Raw genomic sequence first — 26,928 nt, 5'->3', positions numbered from 1 at the left:
TAAATTCTATAGTCTGTGAATAGTAAACCACCTCCAGACAGAGTTGACTTCGCTTGGTGAGTCAGTTTCAGTAGATCAGATTTCTAGGGTTTAGAATTTGCAGTCTGGTAGGTGATTTAGTTTTTTTTTAACAAATCAGTTAAAACGATCGACTAATCCGTTCAAGAATTTAGGTGAACAATACATCCCTAAGCTGATCTGGATCTGGTCCGAGAGGGAGCAAGAACAGGACGTCGTCGTCTGGCCAACCGGTAGAATACGAACTGTCAAACGATTCTCGTTATGCAAATTCCGCTCCCACAAACTGCGTTGATCTACCCATTATAAGTTTCCTGTCCCTACACAAGAGCCATCATAAGATCAACGAAACAGCTCTCCAACTAGCCAGATTAAACAACAACTCACAGGTTGTCGTTTGTCGGTTGACAGAGTCAGTTTGAGTCATGAAAATTCACAGCTGAGCTTTCTAGGCAGCTTTATTTCAGTTGTGTTTGTGCTGCCCCGGAGAATAGTTTGGTTTGTTTGGATGCTCATGCAAATCTGTCTCGAAACGCCATGGTCCACCACTCTCAAACTCTCTATTCTCCCAACTAGTGGCCTATGTGAATTCGATTTCATTGCAATGAAAACAGAACGTTCGATCACTGCTGCGTATCTGCGGCAGCTGAAAACCATTTAGGTACCAATCGATACCAACCATGGGCTTGGAAGTAGTTGATCGTAAATCAATGCATCTAAATCAATAATATTATTGAGTCCGTCGTCCGGAATCCCTCTCACTTGTCGCGTCGTTCGATCGTTGCAGACGACTGATTGTTGAGAGTATTATTATTTCTACAGCCGAATCGTTCCAGTTTGTTTCTAGCTATAGGGTGTCTAATTATGTCTAAGCACGATTTTGTTAGAATCCTGCTCATTTCAGATGACGTTTAAACAGATGATTCTTGCATGGTGTTGTTGTTTAAAGTTTAATTTAAAATTAAAACTCTGTGTACCGAGAGCATTTTTTATAATTTTTGTTGAAATGAGAAGCATTTCTCCGAGTAAAGCAACTTCGTGGACAAAAAAATCTGGGCGGAAACAGGGTTCGGTGGACAAAACTTTGGACCGGAAAGTTATGCGTGCTTACGCCTCCGGATCCGGTGGACAAAACTTTGGACTGGAAAGTCATGCATGCTTACGCCACTGGATCCGGTGAACAAAACTATGGACCGGAAAGTCATGAATACTTACGCCAGTAAGAAAACTGCTTCAGTTCAGGATGTGGCCAAAAGCGCGGATCCCCTCTCAGCTCCGTTCATTGAACCAAGGTAATATTGGGTCTAAAGAGATGTAAGGAGCAGAAGAGGCCGAAGCCGAGTCAAAAACAAGCTGCTTCCGCCAAACCAAGAACACGAAAAATTATAGGATCAACTGCTGTGTGGGAAATCGGTGTGCTTTATCATCGACGACGAAACCTATTACAAAACGCTTCCGGGTGACCAGTTTTACACTGTTCGGGATGGCTAAAATGTTAACCATACGGAGACATCAATTTTCAACTAAAAATCCGTTGGAAAGGCAATCCAGCCGTTCGTGACTACTGACAAAGTATACAACTGTTTACGTCCGAGAGTGCCTGTGCCGTTGCCTAATCACCCAATATTGTTTTGGTCGGATTTGCTTGAAAAACACAATGGCTTGATACGAATCCCACAAGGTCCACGTACGTAAGTCGTCGTACGGACGGCGAATAATCTGTCAATCTGTCCTCAAACGAGACCGATTGAAATTTTCTGGGCCCTTATCAAACCGTATTTGAGAAAATATGTGAAGCCTGTGGATTCTATCGGAAATTTCGGAACTGGAAAAAAGTGGCCAAAATCATCGTGAATCAGTCTGTGCTGAAGCTGATGAGAAGTCCTAGATAAAAAAATCGATCACTGCCCTACGATTGACTACGACGATCTATTTTTTATATTATTGACTCACTATAAAAAAAAACTATAGAGAACTTAACAGTGGTAGAAAAAATTATTTCGCTCCTAAATTATTTTTAACCTGTTCATTATAAACATGCTTAGACATAATGGGACACCCTATAGTTGAAGCCATGGCGATACTCACTAATATTGGTAATGGTTATATGGTAAAAAATCATACAAATCAGGTGTTAGACGGTTTACACATTCAAGAACACTCCCTTTTCCCTGATGCCGCCTGTTCTGCACTTGCCTGACTTTTTGCAAGTGCGAATAGCTTTCGTCGAAATGACAAAGGTTGACAACAGCTTCGCCATAGTTTTTTTTTCGGTTTGAGAGTCTGATATTCCAATCGATTTATTTATAGAACAATATCATATATCATCGGAAAATTAAATGTTAATTTTAGCCAGTTACAGTCTGCATTTTATGAAAAAGAGCGAGCCCTCATGAAAATGGAACAACTTACAAGCAGGGTTGCCAATGTGCCTGATTTTTCAGGATTTGCCTGATTTTTGGAGGCCCAACCTAATAACCTGATAAGCCTCCGTTTTTCCCTGATTTTTGAAAATAAGACTGATTTTCCCTGATTTTTGTGAATATGATGGAAAATGGGTAGTACGGAACTGCATTAAAGACACTGGTGGATGTTAAAATGTGGATTGACGATTGAAAAAAAACATTTCCGTTAAACCATATATCCTAATTTTCATTTCTCATGTTCCTGAATTTTGAAAAAAAAATAATTTGGCAACCCTACTCATAAATGCCTCTCTCTACTCACAGTTTGCAAATTACAACTCTTTTTAAACTCTCCTAAAGAAGAGAACGCTCTTTGAGAGTGATGAGTGAGTTCAAATGTGCTAACAGGCATAACAAAGCTGCACCATCGTATATCACACTCATTGCAACTTAGTTTTGCGCATTCCCAGATAAATGAGGAAAAACCCACAACATGCAATCGAGGTTCAGTTCTCGCGCTTTCAGAGCTCTCTGTGAGTACGATTGAGTGTGAGTTTGTTCTTCTTTGAGGAAGAATGCTTCTCTATCTTCCGATGTGCTAAGACAAGACAAATCTTTCGGAGTTTCTTTAGTTGATTTTGTTCGGTGATGTTTTTGAAAAAAATAGCTAGTTTTACGTTTCAGTCTACTTTTATTCGACCATCCTCAGAAAAAAAAGCAATTTTCCACTAGCTAGGGACGTCTCTCTGCTCTAACAGAGAGCATAAAAACAGCTCTTGCAGGCGAAAAAAAATTGTTTTCTCTGAGGATGGTCGAATAAAAGTAGACTGAAACGTGAAACTAGCCATTTAAAAAAAATATTACCGAACAAAATTAACAAAAGAAACCCCTGTAAATGAAATCCTGTTGCAACTCTAAGCCCTTCAAAGATCTGTATAACATCCCTGCACCTCTGAATTTCGGTTGTTTAAATTAAAAAAAAAGGTTTTAAAAATTTTGTGGCTGTTTCGAAGACGATTTTTCTACCGATTCGTATTAGAAAATATTGAAATATCATTTTTTTTGTTCTAACTGTAAAAAGTAACTGTAAATGTGTAAACAATGGAACGTGTAAGTCATTGGTCTATTCTTGTGGGCGTCAGGAATGTTTCTGAATTTCTGAACTGTGATTTGCAATGCTCGTCAGTTCACGAAAAGAAAAGATAAGCAGTTTTAAACCTTTGCTCCGTCTGAACATTGTCGAACTTGATCCAGCTCTGATAAATAAAGCTGTTCTGTCGTGATATGCCGAAGTGACGTATGTCATTTTTTTTAAATTTTCGTCAATAAAAGCATTTTCTTTTTTTCCCCATTTCCGACTTATCTTGATTTATTTCCCGAAATGTGATCTGCATACAGTACAGTTTACGGCAGATAAAAGAACAATTTGAACCTGGCAGCGTTTTGATCAGTTGAGGTCATAATGCCATAATAACTCATGTCCAACGGAAAACAACTTAAATTCTGAAGAATGTATCGTAACTTTTGAAACATAAAATACAAATTACCAATAATGTTTTTAGAACAAGGTTGCCAGATTGCCCGGTTTTATCCGGACCTGGCCTGGTTGCCCGGATATCATTGAAAAAGGCGGAATTTTTTCACTTTATTTGGCAAATAAAAAAAATGTGTTGTAAATTTTTTAATTTATGACTGAAATTTTTTTAGCAAGTTTTATAAAAAAAATGAAGAAAGGTTTTTTTGAAGCCTTTAATAACAATTTTAATAAAGAATGACCTAAATGGGTTTAATTCCTATAAAAAAATCTTAATTTTTGTTGAGTAAATTTTGGGTTGGGTGACAAATTTTGCTCGAATTTTGACAGGTTTTCATATAAAACTTGTCTTGGAACTATCCGGCCCGGATTCGTGCTGAAAAAATTCTGTCAACCTTATTTTAGAACTTCAAGAATAATTTTCAAATGTCTTAAGGTATTTGTTTCTGAATTTCGCTTGATAACATGAGGCATTACATTTACAACGAATCTAATTTTTAAGCTAATAATTTTCATAATTATTGGCTGACAAATCTCAATGGTTCTTTTACGTGTGATAGGAGAGATAGGGGCATAACGAGCACCCGGGTCAACTGGGCTCCCCCAATTTTTGTTAAGGAAATACAATTTTCTCAAAAAAATTCACGAGGAACAGTTTAGTAGTTCCTATAGCATTAATTTTTCAGCAAAAAATAAATCTCCTTATCATCTTCACAGAAATATTATAAAAAAATTAACTAGGCTCTTAAGTGACGAAATTGTTATAATTTTTGAGCACCCGAGAATGAGCTCTTATGATCGTTAAATCATCTTGGTCTATAATGTACGCACTGCAACATGATGTACACATTATTTCTCAATTTTCACCATCATTAAAATTTTAATTTTTCACCATGATCAATTTTAAAACGCTTTTTTAAAACGTTATTTTAACTTGTTGGCTCGCGGCGAACAGAGCACCATTGATCGGGTCACGATGAGCGTTTTCTGCCGTAGAATCTAGCAGCGACCTAAACTCGATGAAGTCAGCTGAATTATAGAGCTACAGCTTGACTAGTTTACATCTGACGATTTAGCCTATTGGTGAGGCGTAGGAGAGGCAATCAGAAGACTTGAGTTCTATTCCTTTTCGAGGTGACTTTTTTTCACTTACCATTCATGATCGATTATTTTGATCGATGCATTACACGGCTTGTAGCATCCTCCGCCAAACAAAGCACTAGAAACATAATTTATGAGTGTGAGTGAATTGATTGTATTCTACAAACACTCATACATTATTTTATTATTGCTTTGTTTGATGGATCTACGACTCACCGTTTAGTGCAAAATGCATTGATCATAAATGGTAAATGAAAAAAACATTCGCCACGACCAGGAATTGAACTCGAGTCCTCTGATTATCTCTCCTACACCTTACCAATTGGCCAAATCGTCATATGAAATTAATCAAGCTGAATCCAGTTGACATCATCGAGTTAAATTCGCTGCTCGATTCTACGGCAGGAAACGCTCATCGTGCCCCGATTAATGGTGCTTATACTGCCCCAGAAAAGGGTTCTCATTATGCCCCTACCCTGCAGGGACTAATTTTTAGCTTACGGCAAAAAGTTTTAAAATCCTATTTTAAAAGTTCATATTTACTTGTTCAAGTTTCAACCAGTTAAGAAAAAGCCCTTTTTAGTGTCTGAACAGTCGCTTAATCCATACTTCCAATAAAATGTCGTCATTTCGAAACGCTTTGTAACAAATATTGAATTAGAGGCGCAAATACACAATATTCCTCCAGTGAGTATGAATAAGAGTATGTCATTGGAAAAAGGTCGTAGCTTAAGCAAACTTGAATCAACGATGTAAACGTTGAATCTGGAAGACAGTTTATTCATTCGATTAGGATTTCTTCCTCCTAAAGGTTCGATCGATCGATCTTTTAGCAGTAATCAATTAGTTCGACATTTTATATCGGTCACCGTTTTTCAATGAGATCTAGGGGAAGGCACAGCAGACGTAGAACGCAAAGGCCTTGGGCAGGTTATGAAATTTCTAACCGCTGCTGCCTGCCAGCAACTACTAAACTGCTAATAGAACTACTAAACGTAGTACAAATGTCTACCGGCTGCTAGCAGCCGTCAACAACTTGGGTCCAACGAAATGGTGACTGATTTCTACTGTTTGCTCGCCAGGTTGGAACCACAAATTACTAAGTTGCTAAAGTCCAGTAGTTTATCGCGGCCGATGCATGTGCGACCGAAATTGCTCGCAGGTACAAATGGCCACACTTGAAATGGCCTCTGCAGACCGAAAGAGTAGAAAAAATGGACAAAACTTTAATTTGGACTATTCTCCGAATGCAATTATACAATTGATAGCACCACCACTTGGACTAGTGGTTGGGCCTATAAATGAAGCAATTTCGAATTCAAGTTGCTGCTGCAGGTCGATGGTGCACACTTAATCTGTGTCAGTAGCCAGCTGCAGGCAGCTGCAGAAATGCTAGAAAAAATGTGCATCGACAGGCGAGAGAAACTTGTCCAAGTTTCTTTACTGTCTACTCAGCGATGTCTAAGTTCATCCATTAATGTAAACAGACTTGGCCACAGACAATTTTTCTAGAAATTCTTTGAACAGGTTCTGTCCGATTTATCAATAAGATACTTTTTGACAGTTGATCACTCCCCTGGCTTGAATCAATCACATTTGCTAATACAAGTCTGTTTCTATCAATGATTCTTTGTTGTTTTTTTGTAGTCACTAGACCTAAAGGGTTGCTGGCAGTTGTGTCTCAGAAAGTCTCACTCACAAGTGCAATCCCAAGCTTCCAGCTTGGAGCTGTCAGTGTTTTACCATTCTCCTGTGGAGCCAGGCCCATTGACAGGCTATTAGCCAGAATGTAAACAACAAACACACTTATCGCATTACTGTGAAAATTATTCCGATGAATCACGAGTGGGGAACCAGCAGTTGTTTGCTAGGGAGTTCCAACCCTGGAATCCAGCCATAGTGGCGATTGCCGAGCATTGATGCAAACAGACGAATGTGAATGATTAATTTTCTAACATTTATGGCAGCGAAAATGGGTCGGCTGAAAGGGTTTCCAATCTAGAGCAATAATGTAGGTAAAAGAGAGAGAGAGAGAGAGCTTGAAAAGATTCTTAGTGACGCAGCCAATCCCAAAAAAAAATAGATCAAATTCTTTTTCATCAAGCTTTATAGAAAATTAAAGAATCAAGCATAAGGAACTAGGATACAAAAATTTGGAATTCACTTGGTAAACTAACAAAATATCATAAACTCTACAAAACCAAAAAAAAACAATCAAGCGTTAAATACCAAAAATATTCAAGGAGGAATTTTTGAAATGTCTCCAAAAAAAACACTCCCACAAGTATCGGAAACTGTGTACCTATAATTCGAATTTATGAAACCAAAATTACACAAAATTCAGGCTTTACTCCAATCATGAGTTCACAATATTTCTACGTCATCGACATAAGATGGGAACTCTGAATAGCGACGATTATTCGGTTTGAGGCCACCGGCAGATAAAGGAGGATGGAAACAATCACCGGCATAGAATGAATTGATCCGCTGAGTCAATGCTGTGCTCGTGTATGTAAGATAGCGTTAGGAAAACTACAGAGAAAAAAAAACTTCCTTGTTTTAAACCACCAGCAAACAACCTCCGATCGAACTTACCGGCTATGCGTGTGTATTGAAGCAGCTCTTTCTCCATCTTGCTCAGGTGGTACATTGATCAAGCTGTCGGATGGGCAAGATGAAGGCAGTAAATTGTTGTAAGTTCGATTCTCACCTAAGGCATTTAAATTATTTATTTTTTGTTTCTGGCATGAGTTATTCAATAACATGAGAATTCCATAATTATTTTTTTTGTTTCGCTTGAATGTTTGTATGGAATGGTCCTAACCATTTTGACCGAGAGCTAGAGTCATTATGCCAGTGACGGGAAGGCAACCATATCATCTTCGACGCAATGCAAATTTTAGCGCATTTTCGGCACATAGCTAGCCTCGATCGGCATGGAACTGTTGCAACCTTTTTTAGGGCGTAAACAAACAAACAAATCAACGGCAATCCCCTAAAATTTTAAAATATATCCTCAAAATAACTGAAACATCTGGAAATTAACAATTTCTACACCCGAAGAAAAGGTCGCAACATTTTAATGCCGATTGGAGCTAACTATGTGCCGAAAATGTGTAGAAATGTGCATTGCTCCAAAGATGATATGATTGCTTTCCCGACACTGGCATAAAGACTCTAGCTCTCGGGCAAAACTATGCAGCACTGCTTCATGAAAACATTCAAGCGAAACAAGCAAAATATTTTATGGAATTTCATTTTAATGGATAATCAAGAAAATAGAATCAAGAAAATAAAATAACGCCTTGGGTGGGAATCGAACTTACAACCATTCTACCGTCATCTTGCCCATCGGACAGCAAGGTTGCCGAAAAAATTGTGTGTTTGATGAAAAAAAATCTGTTTTTCTGTTATTTTACCCAAAAATTCAGTGACGGTTTTCTGTGTTGCATTTTGCATTAATTTCATTCAAAAATTATGTCAAATTGCGTTTTTTACATATAACTTAAGAAAAATGAGATAACAATACCAATTTTATCATATTTTTCCCATTCAAAGATAATTACCAAAAATTTATATTGACATGAACAATTAAATTTAAAAAAAAATACGTCCGAAATTGAAAAAAATTTGTGAAATCTGTGAATGTTCCTATAATTCTGTGTTCTGTGACACAGATTCTGTGACGAAAATTGGCTCAAAATTCTGTGAAATTATAGATTTTTCTGTAATTTCGGCAACCTTGTCGGACAGCTTAACAAATAAGCAATAGGGAGAAAGAGGGTTAATTGTCTTAGTCTTACTGTAGCGGATCAATTAATTCTATGCCGGTAATTGTTCCAATTTTTTTTCTTGATTTGTGTTGAGTAATTCCTGAGTTTTGGTCGACATTTTGGAATCAAAAGCCCGGATTATGCCAGCTTTTTTCATACATACCATACATACAAATGCCCGGATTTTGCCAGGTTTTCAAATAAAATAACCTGTATTTGTCCGCCCGGGTACGTTCTGAAAAAAATTCTGGCAACCTTAGGATCGGGAGGGACATGAAGAAGTTTTTATTTTGTGTGCCAATGACGTAGAAATATTGAGAACTCATGATTGGAGTAAAAGCTTAATTTTGGGTGTATCAATTCCCATCAATTGTATAGGTTATATTCTAAAGCATTTAAGAGTTTTTTAATTATTTTTGCAACAAAGTTGTTCATTAAGACAAAATGGAGTATTTTTGTTACTCATTTATTTATGTCTATCTACATAAAAATTAACATATGTATTTAGTAATCATAACTCAGTATGTTATGAAAATTTGATGAAATTGTGTAAAATAGTGAAAAGAGAAGTTGTTTCCAGTCAATGAGCTCAAAAAAGCAATATATTCTCAAATTTCTAGATTGTGTTTGTATGTCTACTTTATTCGGCAATTTATGGCACAGTTTTATGTTCAAATCGCGAGAAGACCATGATTGACATTCGATTGGTTATGTTGAATGTGCAGAATTCAGAATTCAGATTCAGAGATTAATTCCTAGTAACTATTCAAACATCAGATGATGAGACACTGCTATGAACGAAGATCATCAACATTTACGAATGATTTGACCTTTTTTTTCAATTAAATTTCAGGAAACCAGGAGACTTTGAAAGGTTAAGTCATGAGATCAAGCGGTATACTGAGTGTACGATTTGGGCATTAGGGAATAGTTAAAGATCTAGATCTATGATGAATCATTGAAATGCATCATTGATAGTTTCAGAATAAAAAATTTCCCAGGTCTAGAAAATAGAAACGACAAGGAAACAAATTTGAAAAAAAAAATTGAAAAACATGCGAAAAAATTCTTTTTTCCTTTATGGAATTCAAATTCATGTAAGATGCAGGGATGAAGAAAAACATTCTGTGTTTTTGACAGAAAAAAATGCATTTCTGTTACCCAAAAAATTTGTGAGGGTTTGCCTTTTCATCCTTTTGCTTTGGAAAAATAAATGAATAATTATAATTTCGGATGTACGAACGAAAAATAGCTGAAAACTCTGTGGAATTGGAGATTTTACAGTGATTTAGACAACTTTGAAATAATCAGGGTGGTCAGCGGGTTTCCATTTTTAAATTTCCGGTTTTAACCCGGTTTTCCCTTGTGATATTTTTATTTTTTTACGGTTTAAGAGTACACTGATCAATACATTTTACACGATTTATTCTAAACATTATTAGTCATTTTTGATATTTGTAAGTGAACGTGTGTGAAAACATAAATTTTTTTAGTGAATCTATGTTGTAATTCGAAAGTTTTTCACAAATACAAATATTGTGATGAGACTTGTAGGATTTCGTACCGATAAGTATTTGAATGTTGAAATGTAAAAGGGTAAGAAAATAATTCCACAACAACACTTTTTCCAACTCTGATTTCTGTTTTTTTTTTTGCGGAAATTTCTTTATTTTTATAATTTGAATCTTTTGGACTTCATCTTGGAATCTTGAAGTAACGCTTTTCCATCATGTGGTACATCTAACTAAAGCTATGATCATTTAGTATCCGGACACTTAATTTCGGTAATAGCTATATTACTGGAGGTCGGATATGCAAAACTTTAGCAGCTATGTGTTGATTATAAAAAGGACTATCTTGTCTATTTTTGCCAGATTTTTATGTTAACGTGTGTTTGAGATATTCACGGTACAAAAAGACATGGTAAAAATAATTTTGCATGAATTTGCTACTTTTGCGAGTTTTGCGCTTCAAAAATTCTGCATTATTGACTTGAAAACTCATGAACTTTTGATTTTTTCTGATTTTTTTTTTGGATCAAATGAAGGTGAACCCTTGATCCTAAATATGGTAAAAGTCTATGGTTATTGGGAATAACTAAATACAGACCCCTTAAATAATGCAATGAATCTATTTCCGGTAGGCAAAAAGTGATGCCCGACTAGTAGACACCGAGTAAATAACTAAAAGTGAGCAAGTTAATAGATTGCAATCTGTGCAACCGATTTTTGAGCAATGTGACAGATATGTTCTGATGGACAAATTTTTTTTTTTTGTTAAAATCGGATTTAAGAGATCAAATTCCTCGAGATGCCTACTCATGGAAAGGTTCCAACCAGATTCCAGTTGCTTTTTCCAAGTGAGTTTGTGTAAAATATCATGATTTTGCTAAGGTTTCACTTTTGTGATTATAGATTAATACATTACTTAAAAAAGTGTGAAAAGAAAAAAAAAAAAGTGATTTTATGAAAAAGCAAGAGTATTTCTTGAAATCATTGATAAATATTTTTTTATATTTTTAGATCAAATGTCATATTAACACCTTCATTTCCTCCATAGAAAGAGTTTCGACCAAATGAATAGTTTTTAAAATACACACGTTTGTAACTGTTTTGTAAAATGTTTAAAATTTTTGGGAGGAAAACAAATTTGAAATGCTATTTTTTGGCATTTTTAAACTGCGGGGATTAAAAAAAAATTAATTCTTCGAAAATCATGTTAGATTGGACGCAAAAAAGAGATTTATTGTCATTATTTCCTCCATAACTCTAAAAAGAACGAAAAGCACAATATGATGTCTAAACTCTAAAAGTGAATCATTCTGTAAATAGAATATTTAGCATGAATTTGACAAAGGAGCTCACTATGCGTTTCTTGTTTTACAGATTAATTCAATTTTTAAATCCCGGCCGGATAGTCGCTGAAAGATTTAGGAAGAGCATACGATTTGGTTAATTTTTTGTGCAACTTAAATTTTGTTTTATATTCATTAAAGAAACCAATTATTTGTACCAAAGCATGGGAAAAAATTACATTGCAAATTATGAGCAAAAAGCAATATTTATGAAAAGAGATCAATATGAGAAGAACATTGCTGTATTTTCCAGCAATTGAGTTTACTGTTCGTTTTCAACCAGCAGCAAAATTATGATGGTTTCCATTCGCTGTGTAACTACTATATTTTTATTCAAAACCTGGAAAAATTGCAATGCTATTATTTGATTTCACTTGGGAAGTTATAAAGTCATAAATGTGCATTTGAAAAGGGAGTTATCAATCTCAATACTCTTAAAAAATATAATTTATAAAAATCGTCAGAATGAACCAAATTAAATTTTTTTTAAGAATTCTGATAAATCAGTATAATCAGATAAAAAAACCAACTTATTTTGTGCTGTTAATGTTTTTTACTTTTTATCTCGAACTTGAATATTTGAACTCAAATTCTGAAGTACCAACTTGGTATTGGAGCTCTGATCCACAAATGTTGGTATTATTTTAAAAATTCATTTGCCATTTCGAAATTTGAGTTTAAATTTCGATGTTATATATTGGCTTTTCGGTCTTATCAGATCAGGTCAGGTGCTTCATGAAGCATATATAAAAAGTGTTATAATTGACCTGATAAAACCGAAAAACCAATACATAACCTCAAAATTATTTCCGGTCGAACAACAAATTGAGTTTAAATTTCGAATTGTAATCCTGAGATCTAAACTAAAGAAATTTAAATAAATATCAATTGAATAAATAGCTTTTTTTTTGTTTGATTCTGAATATGGATATTTGATTTTCGAATGTTATTTGAAGAATTATTTAAGTACTGTGAACTGTTCACTAAATTAAGGATTTAGATTATGTACTAGTTTTCTAGTTTTGGTTTTATTTCAGTTCTATAATGAGTATGTTAAATCCGATTATGAAACAGAATTAGAAATCCCATTCTTATAGAGGCATACCAGCCTTTGGCTGAAAACCTCTCAAATAAAGATAACAAGAAATTCTCAAGCTTAGTTATATTTGAACATATTGAAATTTAATCTTGAGTTCTATTTTAGAACTTGAAATCTCAAACTTATACCAGAACCTTTTTAAAAATGCATCAAGATGTTCAGTCCAACTTTTGAATGCATGATTCAAGTCTTAACACAGAGAACTCAATTCGATCTTCTTAATTCCGAGTTTTGAATCAAATATGTATTCAGAATCTAAATTTGAAATATCATACTGAGCCTGACTTTCTAATAAAATTTTTCTATATCAATTCTGAATCCAAAATATGGGTTGTGAAATTAGAATTTCGGTCAATTTTGGCTTTTATTTTTAACATTCGGCTGAAAAGCGAACATTGAACAATGGAAACACACATATTTTTTTCCATTTCGGATTTTTATCAAAGGTATACAATTCAAGGTTGCCGAAAAAAGTTCTGTGTTTTTGAGAAAAAAAATCGGCCATTTTGTTGTTTTACTCAAATATTCTGTGATGGATTTCTGTGATGCTATTTCCTTGAATTTTATAGAAAATTCACGTTAAATTGAGTCATTTTCACATTTAAGTTGGGCAAAATCAAACACCATCACATATCTTATCATACTTTTCTAATTCAAAGTAAGAAATCAAAATTTGATAATGTAAAAAAAAAATTTCTTCTTCCATTCTGTGAAGTCTGTGAAAATTTCAAAGTTTTGTGTTCTGTGACACATATTCTGTGATGAAAATTTGCACAAAAAGTTATGTCGAATTAAAAAAAAAATATTTTTAGTTAACTTCAACCTTTTCTTTGCGTAGGAGTTTCTCGGATGTTCTTTTCTGAAGATTATCATAATTTTCGCTGTCTATGCTGTGTTTCCATCTTTTTACGGTATTTGGAATCATAATTTAAAGTGTTCTGAAGTAGATTCGATGGTCTGAGAAGCCTTTTTTAATTTTTATATTATACCCAGTACCCAGTATATGATATATACGGCATAGCAGAACTATTGCATTTTAGACATTAAAATCTTGAATATAGCTAAATTTGAAACTTTCAGTAATTTGACAGCGATATTGTGTTATTCCCTTTGGGATAGAAAATTGATATTTTCCACAAAAATAGAACTGTTTAGTTCTGTTTGTATGTAGAGTTTTCTTTGGAATCCTGCAGACAAACTGGATCAAAATATCCGTTTTTCTGGTTTTCTGGGGAATATTTCCAGGTGTTTGAAAACCTTTCCAAATTTATCTTGAGCATGGAACAATATAAATAATGTAGTTTTGACTTTTTTAAGAAAATGCAAGAAACAAAATTATTCGATTCTATAAGCCAACCATCAGTTCTGTTACCTGAACAATATATAATAAATCTCAAACGAAACGGCCCACCTGTTTAAACGTTTTGACTTTGACTGTCAAAACGTTTTGGGTTCTGTCTCTGCTCAGCTTTTCCTTGAAGACCATCATCTGGATACATTTTTCATCCAAAAAATTACTCATGGACGCTGCTTTTGGTTCCAATTTCACTTTGTTCCATCGTTTAACTTGACGATTTATTCCATTTACCAACGATGGGTCTTCCACTAGTAGTTGTGAGGCAATAGTGTAGTAAATCATTCGATTTAAGCTTCAGTTTTGCAACCCTCTTGGCTCGAGGTTTGCACCGGAGACACACATTTACCGGAGCAGACCATCTCGAACAAAATGTGGATCACAGGGGCATATAAATAGTTAGAGAAGAAGCCGAAATAAAGAGCTTAAAAACGGAAAAATTTAACCATGTCACATATTGACGGTCGAGCATGAATTCCAATGACGACGATGCCTCGAAACAAACTGGCTGCGTCCGATTTCAACTTCGAAAAAAAAACTGCATGGACACCTTTCTTCTTGTTTTTACTTTGTTTTGAAATTTTGTACCCGAAAAAACCAACAACATTCTTCTTTACAACCGCCAAGAGCTCGTTAATCAATGGAGCAAAACAACCACAACAACAGCAACTTTTCAATTGACCACAAGTCTGTCTAAGGGGGTTTGGATTATTTAATTTTTTTTTCGCGCGTTTCGTACCCTTTTTCCCATGTTGTCGATTTGTTTTTCTTCTTGTTGTTTTGTGTTTTTTTTCGAACTTGTGTGTTCACACCACTTCTCAATGGCAGTTGTCTTTCGGAGCTGCAATTTACCAACACAATACTACATCGAATAAAAAAACCGATCATTGATTCGGTCTGACACCTTCACGCGGCGGCTGTCTCTATTGCAATTGATTCACAACTAAGACCCCCATTGAGCAAGGAATGCCCTATGTTTATTTTTTAAATTGACGCATCCACCGTAGGCCTTCTTATTTCCTTCTTATGTTCTCCGCAGGTTTTCTTTTATTTTTTAGCCACAGCTAACCGCAGCCGACATTTTAATGACAATTGGAACAAAATTTTTCAAATGTTTCGATCCAAAAAAAAAAAAGAATTAGACACTATGTCGCACACTGTTTTCTTAATTTTCTTTCAACTGAACTCCATTCGTTTGTCGTGTTTGCTTGCCATGCTTTTTGCCGTCCATTTGGAGTGGTGCCGCCACTTAATGTTATGTCACATATATTTCAACTTTTTTTTTGGTCGATTACAAACCACCCACCCACACTGGAAATGGTTCGTTTCTTTGACTTTGATTACTTTCGGCTATCATTGTTGGTTGATCTTGTACCGGGCTTCATTAATTGCAAATTAATGCGGTGACGGATTGATGGGAAAAATGTAAATTTAGAAAATCTGACAGAGAGGTTGAGAATTGAGATCGAGAAAACTGAATATTCACACTTGGAAATCAGTCGATCAAAAATTCATCCGATTTCAATGACAAGATTGCAAGAAATTCATTCGAAGAGTTTGATACCTACACATTCTTGAAATAATTTTTAACTTCTGTCACCCTACTTTTGGCTCGTACCTGACGCATTAGATACATTTGACAGTTTTTGGCTCGAGCATTAATCCTTGAGGGCGTTTTAATGTAGATCAATGATCCATATTCGAAACCATGTACATCGTAAAACTGTAAGAGCTAATATATTCGTACATCACAAGGTCTTAACACTAGAACAATCTGATTAGAGCAGAAAAAATATAATTAAAAAGGGGATTGAGAAAGTTTCAAATGAACCATCGCGTGAAAATCCAATCAAGGCTTGATGTAACAATAAATCCAACAAACACTCAAAAAAAATCCAAATTGAAGTGTCCTAAAAAAAATAAAAAAAAAAAACATATACCATCTGGAATTTAAAAAAATCTTGAGAAAAAAAAATTAAAATTCAAAACGCAAGTTTCGAATTTTTAAAAATCGAAATCTGCATTCAAGAGCAGACGTGTTTTTCTATTCATTCAAATTTTGAACCTCAATTTTAAGCATTTTCTTTGAATTTAAACCTTAATGGCAAATCTAGTTGAATCTAGATTTGCCATTAAAGTATAAAATTCAAAGAAAATGCTTAAAATTGAGGTTCAAAATTTGAATGAAAAAAAAAAACACTAGAAAAAATTCCTAACCTAGGACCTAGACCCAGCCAGAAACCGATAATTTGGAAATTTTCTGAATCAGATTGAGCCAGATAGAGGTTAAATTGGATTTCAATTTTGGGATAGAAAATAAAAACAATAGATATCAAAATTTTGAATTTGCAAGTACATGTTGAATATTTAAAATCAAAATTTAGGTTTAGTATGCAGATTCTAGAAGTCAAAAGTCTAAGAAAAACAGATTTTATGGATTTTTTTATTTAACCAAAAAATCATCTATAGGAATACGAAGTTGGCCTTGGCTGAGAAAAAAAATTAATGCCGTGGAAAGATTTCTGTGTGGTTTTTTTGCAGAAACAAAAAATGGACAGGTGCCCTTCAAAAGAAATGTAATTGGAAAATTGTCACAATCGTTGTCAGATAAGTTAAACTTAAAACATTTTTTCAAAAAAATGGATTCGTTGAAGATACTCGGCATAATTTTGTTTTTTTCTTCATTTGAGCATTTATGAGACAAATTTTCACAGCTTGCTGCGATTTGCCATGGAACAGCAGTCTAGTTTAAACCTGCTTGAATGATGGTTTTCCACGTACGCGAGTGAGATGCAGATAGCATTTCATCAAATTCTCGACAACGTTTAAGCTTGATGTTATGTTAAATAAATTTTAAATCTGTCATATTTTTTCCAAATTTGACTTTCAAAAAATTATGATTCTTCGAGAGATTAAAAATTTACTGATTTTTTGAAAAATCAGAAAATTATAAGAGTTATAGCGAGCAAATGAGAGCAATCTATGATGATGAAAAATTGAAATTATGAATTTTGATTAACAATATGAATTTTAAAATCAGATATTCAGTATTTTGTTCACTATCCAGATAATGATTTTTAGATTTGAACGTCTTCTCTTAAAAAAATTAACTGTTTTATATTTATAATGCATAAATTAAAAATATCTTTCCGGTTGCGGTTCCGGTTGAAAAATCGGACAAATAAACAACCTTGGTTTAAAATCTCTCGAGAACAAGAAAAAAAGAAGGAAAAAAAATAGAAACCCGAACTAACTTCTGAGTTTTTATTTCAGAACTCACAAAAAATGAAATTGGAAATTTAAAATTTAGCAGAGAAATAAAATAACAAAAAATGACAATTTCCATGTCGAAATTTCTTAGTCCGATTTAAAATTCAGAATATTGTGTCAATTTGATAATCAAAGGTAGATTTCAAAAGTTATCCATTCGAAAATATTTAACCTGCCAAAGACCCGAAACACACATTCAGATCATCTTAATGTTTATTCCAATATATTGAAAAACTAAGATTTTATAAAGACAAAGTATGTAATAAACAAATTAACGAGAAAAATTTAAAATTTTAGTACCAAAAATCAGTTTTTTACGATACAGCGGAGCAAAGCCAAAACTGGATGTAATTTTTAATAAGAAAGATTTGTTTCTACCGGAACATCTGGGATAGTGGGCAAAATTTTATCGAACTCGAACATATTTATACATCGTCGGATAGATTTTTTCTTGGCAATTCCGAAGATCGAAGAAATGCTGAAATACAGCAAAGCTGTCAGAAAATATATATAACTTCTTTTCATTCGGAACAAACTACAGAAAACCTGGTTGAACATATCTACTTAATTTTTGAAATAATAAGAAAATAGACTGGAATATAAAGAAAATAAATTTTTCCCGAAACGGATATTTTGCGAACAGCTTTGGAGGGTTAAGAATGCAAATTGATGTTCGAAGCGAAAATTCTGGATCAGAAATCTTACGTCCTTTTAATAAAAATTAGAAACCGAAGTCTGATTGAGTACATATCTTCAAACATCAGTTTGAAAATGTATGCTTGTAAGAAGCTTAAGGTTTCTAAATTATGACTTCTAAAAATGAGCATTTTAATTCAGAATTACGTAATGCAAGTTTAAAAATTGTCAATTCAAACATTAAGGTTTAAATTAAGCTCAAATTCTGAAAATCCAAAATATTTAAAAATGACATTGAAAGCTTCATTAACACAATCTGCAAAATTATGAATTTTATGTGATTTCGACAACCTTATAAGGTATTGCGATTATTTTTTATTTCTGCTCAGCATTCAGAGCTTGGAATTTACAATAAAAAAAAAATCCGAATTCTAAGTTTTGAATTGTCGATTCCAAATTTTGAGTTCCTATATTTCGATTTCAATAATTTGGAGGAACCTGCATTCTAAATAAATTTTCAGAATTTAAAGTTTGAGATCCAAGTAAAGAATGCGAAATTCGGGGGAAAAAACATGGAAACGTATTGCACATATGACTGAATTTGATGATAAACAATTCCGTTTATTTTTCAGAGCTCAAAATAAAAAATCGGAATTTCAACATTCTTTTAAGAATTTAAATACACAAAAGATTTTTAAAGAAAAAATAATATTTAAAATTGTTAACTCGAAAACGACACCAAAAGGCTGGAATCAAGCTTTGATTTCTGAACGGAAAATTCCCCGCGTTCCAGCAAATAAAAAATGTTGAAATATAATTAGTTCTAGAGAAATTTTGTTGTGAAATGTAAAATTTTGCTAGGGATTGCTTTTTAATATTTATCTCTATTTCGACCTTTAGACATAAATTAATATTCAATTTTGACTGAAAATCCAAAATCATAATTTTTCAAAGGCTCCATAATGTCAACCAATTAAGCAATAAGTTTTATTTACTGTATTCAGTATTTAAAGACTAAGCTTTTAAAACAGGGGTGAGCAACCAAGGTTGCCGAAAAAAAATCTGTAATTTTAAAACGAACACACACATATAGGATCTCAGTGAAACTTCTTGTTTCTTTGAAGAGATCTAATTTACTTAACTCTAAGGCGTACATCTTTCAAGGATATTTTGGCTAGCATCTTACAAATGCTAAAACCACCAGACCACAGAAAGAGTACTATGTGTGCCGTGATCGGGATTCGATCTCATAGACTCTGGCTTAGAAGACTGGAACGCTATCCTCTAGGCCACGTCCGGCGGCAAATTTTGTGACAAAAAATTCTGACTCTGTGATTTTACCCAGAAATTCTTTGACGGTTTTCTGTGATGAAAAAAGTATTGATTTCATTAAAAAGTCATAAGATGTTGTGTCTCTTTTACATTTTATTTGAGAAAAATTTATAAACAATAACTATCTTATCATGAATTTCCAATAGAAGGTTAGAAATTCGAAATTAATGTTGAGATAAAAGATTAGAATTTTGAAAATACGTACAAAAATCTTAAAATCTGTGAAATCTGTTGAACATTTTCAAAATTCTATGTTATGGGACACAGATCCTGTAATGAACATTTGCTCAGAAATGTGAAATTATAGATTTTTCTGTGATTTCGCCAACCTTGTGAGCAACCTGCGGCGCTCTTGGCATGTTTGTGCGGCCTGCGAAGCTTTTCTCAAATTTGAATTTATTTCATTATTTCTTTTTAACGATGTTTGTCCATATCTAATGAAAAAAAAGGAAATATCAGTAGCTTGATCAAATATGCACTTCACTTGTTCCTAGTTGCATTTGCCACGCAATCATTCATATTGTGTTATTTTGAAGTCGTGCAATATTATTCAATTAAAATCCATGGTCGCGGATCGAGAAAGCAACCAAAAAAATCGGAAGGCTACAGATGATCACAGACATTTCTAAGTCCGTTAGTTAGATCATTATTATTTCTTTTAAAGCAAAGATAAAGTTTTGTGATCAATATGCTTAACAGTTTTTTTTTTAAATTTGATTATTTGATCAAATTCGGAAAAAGGCTAGTTCTGAACAAAAAATGGAGATTAAAAATAGAACTATTAACAAATGAAATATTTTTGTTCTTGAATATTGCCCTGAATGTTGAAAGTAGAATAATAAAGTCTCTGTGAACGATTTAAGATTTCTTATCGACATGACTTCGCATCATAGTTTTCAAGAATGTTTTTGAATTTTCGACAAAAACAATGTCAGTCATTCTGGGATTAGACCCAAAAGTTTGAGACGATTATCTGTTCTGCTATTTTCAAAATATCATAGACAAGTCGTGTCAAATATCGATAAGTTGTGTAATTCTATTTGAAATTGAGCAGTCCAAATTTCCAAAGTCATGAGATGTTCATGAATCAGCTTAAAAAGCCTGTCCCAGTGTCTAAATTAAATTAAGAAAATTTTTGAAATCTGTGAAAATGTTCTAGAATCAAGAATATAAATTTTATGTGAAATTATGAATTTTCTGTGATTTTGACAACCTTGCTGAACATGCAACAATGTAATAATCTTATACAAAACTACAAATTTAGAAAGAAAAAAATCAGATTTTTCACCGATAGAAGAAAAAATCCTAACTTCGAGGACAAAATTTGAAAGGATTTTAAGTATATAAATTTCAATAATGAATCGAGGTCAGATGCTGATAAGACAGTGATTTCTTAAAATTATATTTCCTCACTTTAAGGAATCGTGAGACTTTAAGTTTGAAGTGATGACGAATTGTAGCATCAGTTCCAACAAAAAAGGGTTTTTCCTAGCAAAACGGTTCAAACTTTTTTAAAAAGACCTTAAAACGTTTTGGTTAAAATAAAAAAGGGAGGTTAATTGTATGTCTGCTAGTTAAAATGAATATTCGCAAAACAGTTCAATTCGATTACAAAATTTAAATTTTTCAAAAATGATCGAGATTTAGTGATGTACCAATTCAACTTCGGCAAATATTATCCACCTTGTAATTTAAAAAAACGGCGTTAAATTTCCGTTTGATTTAAACTTATGAATTCGTTTTATTTTTCCTTTTCAGATATGTTTTCGTCAAAAAAATTTTTGTTATAAAAAAACGTAAAGTTTTGCTAACTATAAATAAATATTATTTTGAGTGCAGCTCGCCAAGAAGATTCCAAATTCAAGGTGGCCCGTTGCTTCAAAACGTGGCTCATCTCTGCTTCAATTAAATTAGCTCAGTATTTTGAGTCAAAAATTCACAAGAAATATTCCAGAGATCAAAAGAAATTGATTCATGGTATATCTATCACTGTATGTGAAGGTACATTTTTTTTAGGTTTTATTTTTGACACTTTACCAGCATTATGGCATTCGTGTTTAATGTACTTGTACATGTTAACAAGGATATGCATAAAAATGGCTAAAATGAATATAATTTACATTTTTAACAAAGAAATTTCTAAGAAAATAGCTCTTATTTCTACAGAATTGGAATTTCTAACCAACTTTTTGGTCTCAATCTCAAGCAACATTTTAGGTTTTATAACCGGCAACAAGACCAAGTTTAAGTTTTATAAGAGGCTTGAAGAGTCTTATAAATCAATCAATGTTACTTGGAAATCAATCTAAAAGATCTCCCTGCACTCAATGACAAATTTATGGTAAAATTTGAACAAATCTTATTGAAATAAATTAACAATTGATGAATGATGTTTTTTAAGTTTGATGAGTCATAATTTTTATGATATGTACTAGAACAATGATGAAGGTTGCCGAAATCACAGAAAAATCAATAATTTCACAGAATTTTGAGCACATTTTCATCACAGAATCTGTGTCACAGAACACAGAATTTTGGAAATATTCACAGTTTTCACAGATTTTTAAATTTTGTACCTACGTATTTCCAAAATTATATTTCTTTTCTGTATTTTTTTTTTAATTTTTCACTTTGTCTTGGAAAAATATGATAAGATTAGTAATGTTAATTGATTTTTACCATGCGAAATGTAAAAAAAAAAACACTTTTCATAGCTTTTTGATGAAATAAATGCTATTTCCATTTCAGAAAACCGGCACAGAATTTTTGGGAAAAATCACAGAAATTCAGATTTCTTGGTCGCAAAAACACAGATTTTTTTTTCGGAAACCTTGCTAACTTCAAACCTGCTCATTTGTGTTATTTAAATTGAAATTGTATTAATTTTTTGTTTCAGTAATTGCTATAAAAAGTGCAAATAAAATCATGCCTCAAAGGGTTAAGAAGCAATGTCAAAATAATTTCAATCTCTAACTTAGTCATTTGTTTAATACAATAACAAATTTACAAAAGATAATGTGAAATATAGTCGAAAGAAAAAATTGAAAAGATAATGTGAAAAATCGAGTTTTTTTTTATAATTATTTTTGGTGTACCAATTGTTCCTAACTGTTAAAAATTATTTTTTTATATAAGATTACCAGATTTTGCCCGGTTTTATCCGGGTTTGCCGACTATTTAAAGCCAAATTTAGGAACAGTCTGACCCGGCCCGGTTGCACGGATTTATTCACGTTATTTGGCAAATCATACAAAAAAATTGAGTTGTAAAAATGTTTTTTATGGCTCCAGAACGAAGCGTTTAGAACACGTTTTATTTAAATAATGACGAAAGGTTTTTTGGAAACCGATTTAAACCTGTCGATTTATTTTGATGAAACAAAAATTTTTCTTAGCAATTTTTGTTCAGTAATTTCTGGGATTTGATATAATTTTACCGTATATTGCCCGGATTTTTTATCGTCAATTTTGAAGTCAAATGCCCAGATTTTGCAAGATTTTTAAATAAAACTGCTCAGATTTGTCCGGCCCGGATACGTGCTGAAAAAATTCTGGCAACCTTATTTTAAGAAGAATTAGTAAAAAACCTTGAAATAAAGGGCAAGGCTATCAAGGCGAGTAACCACAAGACTGAAATCTAATTCAAATAGATTTCAGAAATTTGCACAACTCAGTGTCAAAAATGCATTCAAAATTAGTAAGCTCGTTGAAAATATGAATTTGGCTTCATAATTCCAATGTGCTGAACTTATATTTATTAGTGTATGAACTAGATTGTGACTTAGAATTTGAATGTAATTCACATTCTGTTTCCATAATTCTGACTCATGTAGAAATTGAAATGACATGAAATTTTAAAAAAATCTTAAAAATTTGGTTTGAAAAAAAGTTTGACTTAATAAATAAATGAATAAATAAACTTGAATGAAATTAAATTGTAAAAAAAAACTTTGAAATTTCGTTTCTGAATTACAGATTCGCACTTAAAAATGTAAATTATGGATTTGTTTCCAAAATTTAAAATTTTAATAAAATAACATTTTATAATAAAAATTGAAATTTTTAAAGTTTAATATAGAATATTGTCATTCGATACAGAAAAATGACTAAGAATCACCAAAAATAATCATTGGAGATCAAGATGAACTTTAGATTTAAAATTAAATACAATCAAATTCAACAAAAACACACGATAAACAATTACACCAAATTGTCAACCAGTTCGAGTTTATCTGTTTTTATAATAATCTGTTTTCAACGTTTTGATACAAAAAAAGGGATAACATTCTTTTTTGTACTAATATGCAATTTCAAGAAATAGATAGGCTTTCTGATTTAAACCTTATAAACACTTTCTTATATAAGATTATAGATTTGAAATTTCAGAACATATTTCCTGATCTGTTCTTTACATTTGAAGCTGAAAATTCATAGTTTACTTTTCGTATGGAACTTAGTTTAAATTTCAGTAGGTACATATGTACATATGTTTATATCATTGTTTAAAAAACTGCAAAACATTATTAAACTCTTCAAAAACTTTCAAAAGTTTCAACAAAGATCACTAGTAAAAAAACCCAAGTTTGATATACAATTTTCAAGTTGAGTTTCTCTCTGAGTTCTGAAACCATTTAGATTTAGAACTTCCCAAGTCATGTGATCTCGCCCAAGAATTCCTAGGAAACTTCGAATCATTCCATCCATGATCCAGCTGACTGACGCAAATCATCATCGGCGCAAAACCCCTCTTGGAATAATAACTTGAACCGAAGGCGAAGGCGTACCCGGACCGGTTTGCGCTCAAACTCATTTCTCGGGAATGAGGCTTTTTTGTGTGTTCTGCGCCTTCAGCCTCCACTTCAGAGTAGGACTAGGACGCCATCTTCACTTTTTTCCTGAAGCATCCATCCACATCCAACATCCATGAGGGGTAACACCTTTTGGAGCCAAACTGAGGAGGAATTTCATTCTTCCTGCACATGGGGGCCACCTTTCTTCGGAGAGTTGTTGTGTTTGCCCAAACGATCTTTGGTCTTGTTGGATCGAAGTCTTGGGCTGGCTGGCTGGGAGCAAAAAGAAAGTACCAACCCGCTAGGCAGCCAGCCTCTCGGGAGTTATAAACATAAAATGGCTGCTCTGGGTTTCCCCCCTGCTGACTGGGGGCTACCTTGAGTCCCCAGCTCTCCGGTATTGAAGGATTCAGGTTCGGGCAGGCCATTTCTTCGACCTTAGTTTGGGGGCTGTTTTTGATTATTATTAATTTTTTTCCTGCTGCTCAACCTGCCCCTGGCGCTGTTCAAGTTCAAGAGTCCCATGAAATTGAAGGGGCTTGGTCTACCCGGTTATTGGTGAATGGAGCTGAAGATTAGGACTTTTTGTGATTGACAGCTGTTTCGCTCAGCTAAACAGGTCGAGGCTGAGCTGGGATTCCTGATTGGATAGGGTTCGTCGCTTGTGGAAGTTTCTCGTGTTGAAGTTTAAGATCACTCAAAATGTTGCTCTAACAAGTTCAAAACAGGCTATAGCAGGCACACAAACACGACAAACACGTTGAAAGTCCATTTTACACAGCTTCTAGAAATTTACACGGATGCACATTATTAACAAAACCCATTCGATCGCCGATTCTCACCATACAATTCCGAGATGCATCTAATATAAAATAGCAAGTGGCAAGCGAGTGTATCGAAAAGCTAACGCAAAATTCCCTTGTCTCAAACACTCGACAGCTCTAACAAGCATTCCACAATCTGATCCCGCAACACGATCAATGCACTACACTCAAAATCAAAGGTACACTCCACACTCCGAAAAGTTGCTAGCTAGTTAGTACCGAATGCGAAAAAAGCACCCCTCACTACTTCTAGCGAAAAGGGAGGAGCGCGGTCGAATTTACAACAAACGGCGAACGGGAAGCTCGAGACACGCGACTCAAAACGCGCTTAGCAGAAACAGAAGAAAAAAAAACACTGTTCAATGGGGGAAAAACGCACCCAACCAGAAGAGAGGCACGACCGAGAAAACACGTCTACACGTCTGTTCTGAGCGCGATACCGAAGACAACTGAAACCGAAACTTAATCCATTGGAGCAGCAGCAGTAAGCAGACGGAGACTTGCTGCGTGTGTTGCTCCAGTTCAACGGAAAAGCTCGAAACACATACACGTCAGAAATACAGCAGATACACTCCTTGAGTACGACCCTGTTGAAAAGCTGCAGTGGTCTGAGAAGAGCAGCGAGCAACAAACAAACGAAGGTGAGATGGGATCGAAATGAACGAACGAAACGAATCGACCGACCTGTTTATCTCTCATCAAAAACCACCCATCTCAGCATGGGGTAGAAAAGCTTGCTGCATCCTCATCCAATCTGGTCTGGTCAGCCGGAAAGCTGCTGCAGTGAGTGAGGGCCCCCCAGTTATCCACCGCGTGGGTTGGTGGAAAATCAACAAAGTGAGCTGTTGAGGGAGCGAAAGCTTTTCGAAGCTCTCATTGCTAAACGAGAGTTAGAGCGTTTGGCGTTTCGGTTCTCCCAAAGCTTACGTTTTGGTGAGATGAAATCGGATGGAAAACAGAATGCACGGTGGGGTGGAAGCAATAAGAATGAGACAAATAAAGTTTTGTGACTTTTCAGTTTACTGAAAAAAGTAGAACAAGTTTGTCTCATTCGTTTGTTTACGACTCAACAAACCCAACACGATGTTGATATCTAATATTCTACATAAAAAAAATGTTATCAATTACCTATACATCTAAGTTACAATATCAGCCTGTTTTGAATCGTAATAGAAAACCTGGAATAAGGTTTTAAAATTATTGCTGAAAATTAATTATGTGTTAACAGATTATCACCGCTGGTTTTTATTATTCAATTGAATAATTAATGGCATTTCGGTGAACTATAAATTCTAATAGGAAGAATATCAAATGAAAGTAATGAAAATTATAAATGGATAGATTAGATTAGGAAGCATGAAAGGTGTTGAAAATGAGCCAAGAGCGTTATTTGAGAAAACTTCTTGCCGCACAAGACCATTTGTCCCACACCGTATTATTGTCTAGAAGAAGCAAAGTCGATAGGCGATGGGGGTCCTTTTGTCCGATCGGGATACGAAAAACACGTGCTTCGATCCATCCATGTATCATTGTATAGATCAATGCAAAGTCAGCCTACCGACTTTGCTTCTTCTAGACAATAGGGTAACGGACTTATTTTGGACCGGGTACATATTTTGGACCACCTTGCAGCTATTCAACAATATTTCTCTCATAAATCATGTTAATCATGAAAATTTTCAAAAAATATAATTAAAGCTACTTCTTATGATTCTAATCATATCTATCATTCCATTTAAATGAGCTGACAAGGGAGAGAAAATTGAAAATTAAGTTATCATATTTCACAGTTGGGCCGAATCAAGCTTATTTCAGGAGGATGTGCCATTATTGGAGTCAACTTTCAAGAAGTTTTCTGCACAGCTGTGATGAATTTAACAACTACTTTTATGTTCACAGCTATGATTAAACACTTGAAAACTAGTTTGTAAGTTCGAAG

The 26,928-nt window shown here is 33.9% G+C and overlaps 1 protein-coding gene across 1 annotated transcript in view; it reads right to left on the bottom strand.

Moving 5' to 3' along the window:
• LOC129757985 (uncharacterized) overlaps positions 1–25,420 on the bottom strand; it is a 186,862-nt gene extending 161,442 nt beyond the window's left edge. Inside the window, exon 1 of the mRNA XM_055755404.1 lies at positions 25,008–25,420. The gene's annotated coding sequence lies outside the window, so the exon portion shown is untranslated. The remainder of the gene's footprint in view (positions 1–25,007) is intronic.
• Between the last annotated feature and the right edge of the window lie 1,508 nt (positions 25,421–26,928).

The sequence above is a fragment of the Uranotaenia lowii genome, chromosome 3 (genome assembly GCF_029784155.1).
Source record: "Uranotaenia lowii strain MFRU-FL chromosome 3, ASM2978415v1, whole genome shotgun sequence".
Lineage (NCBI taxonomy): Eukaryota > Metazoa > Arthropoda > Insecta > Diptera > Culicidae > Uranotaenia > Uranotaenia lowii.
This window is presented reverse-complemented; position numbering and strand designations above follow the sequence as displayed.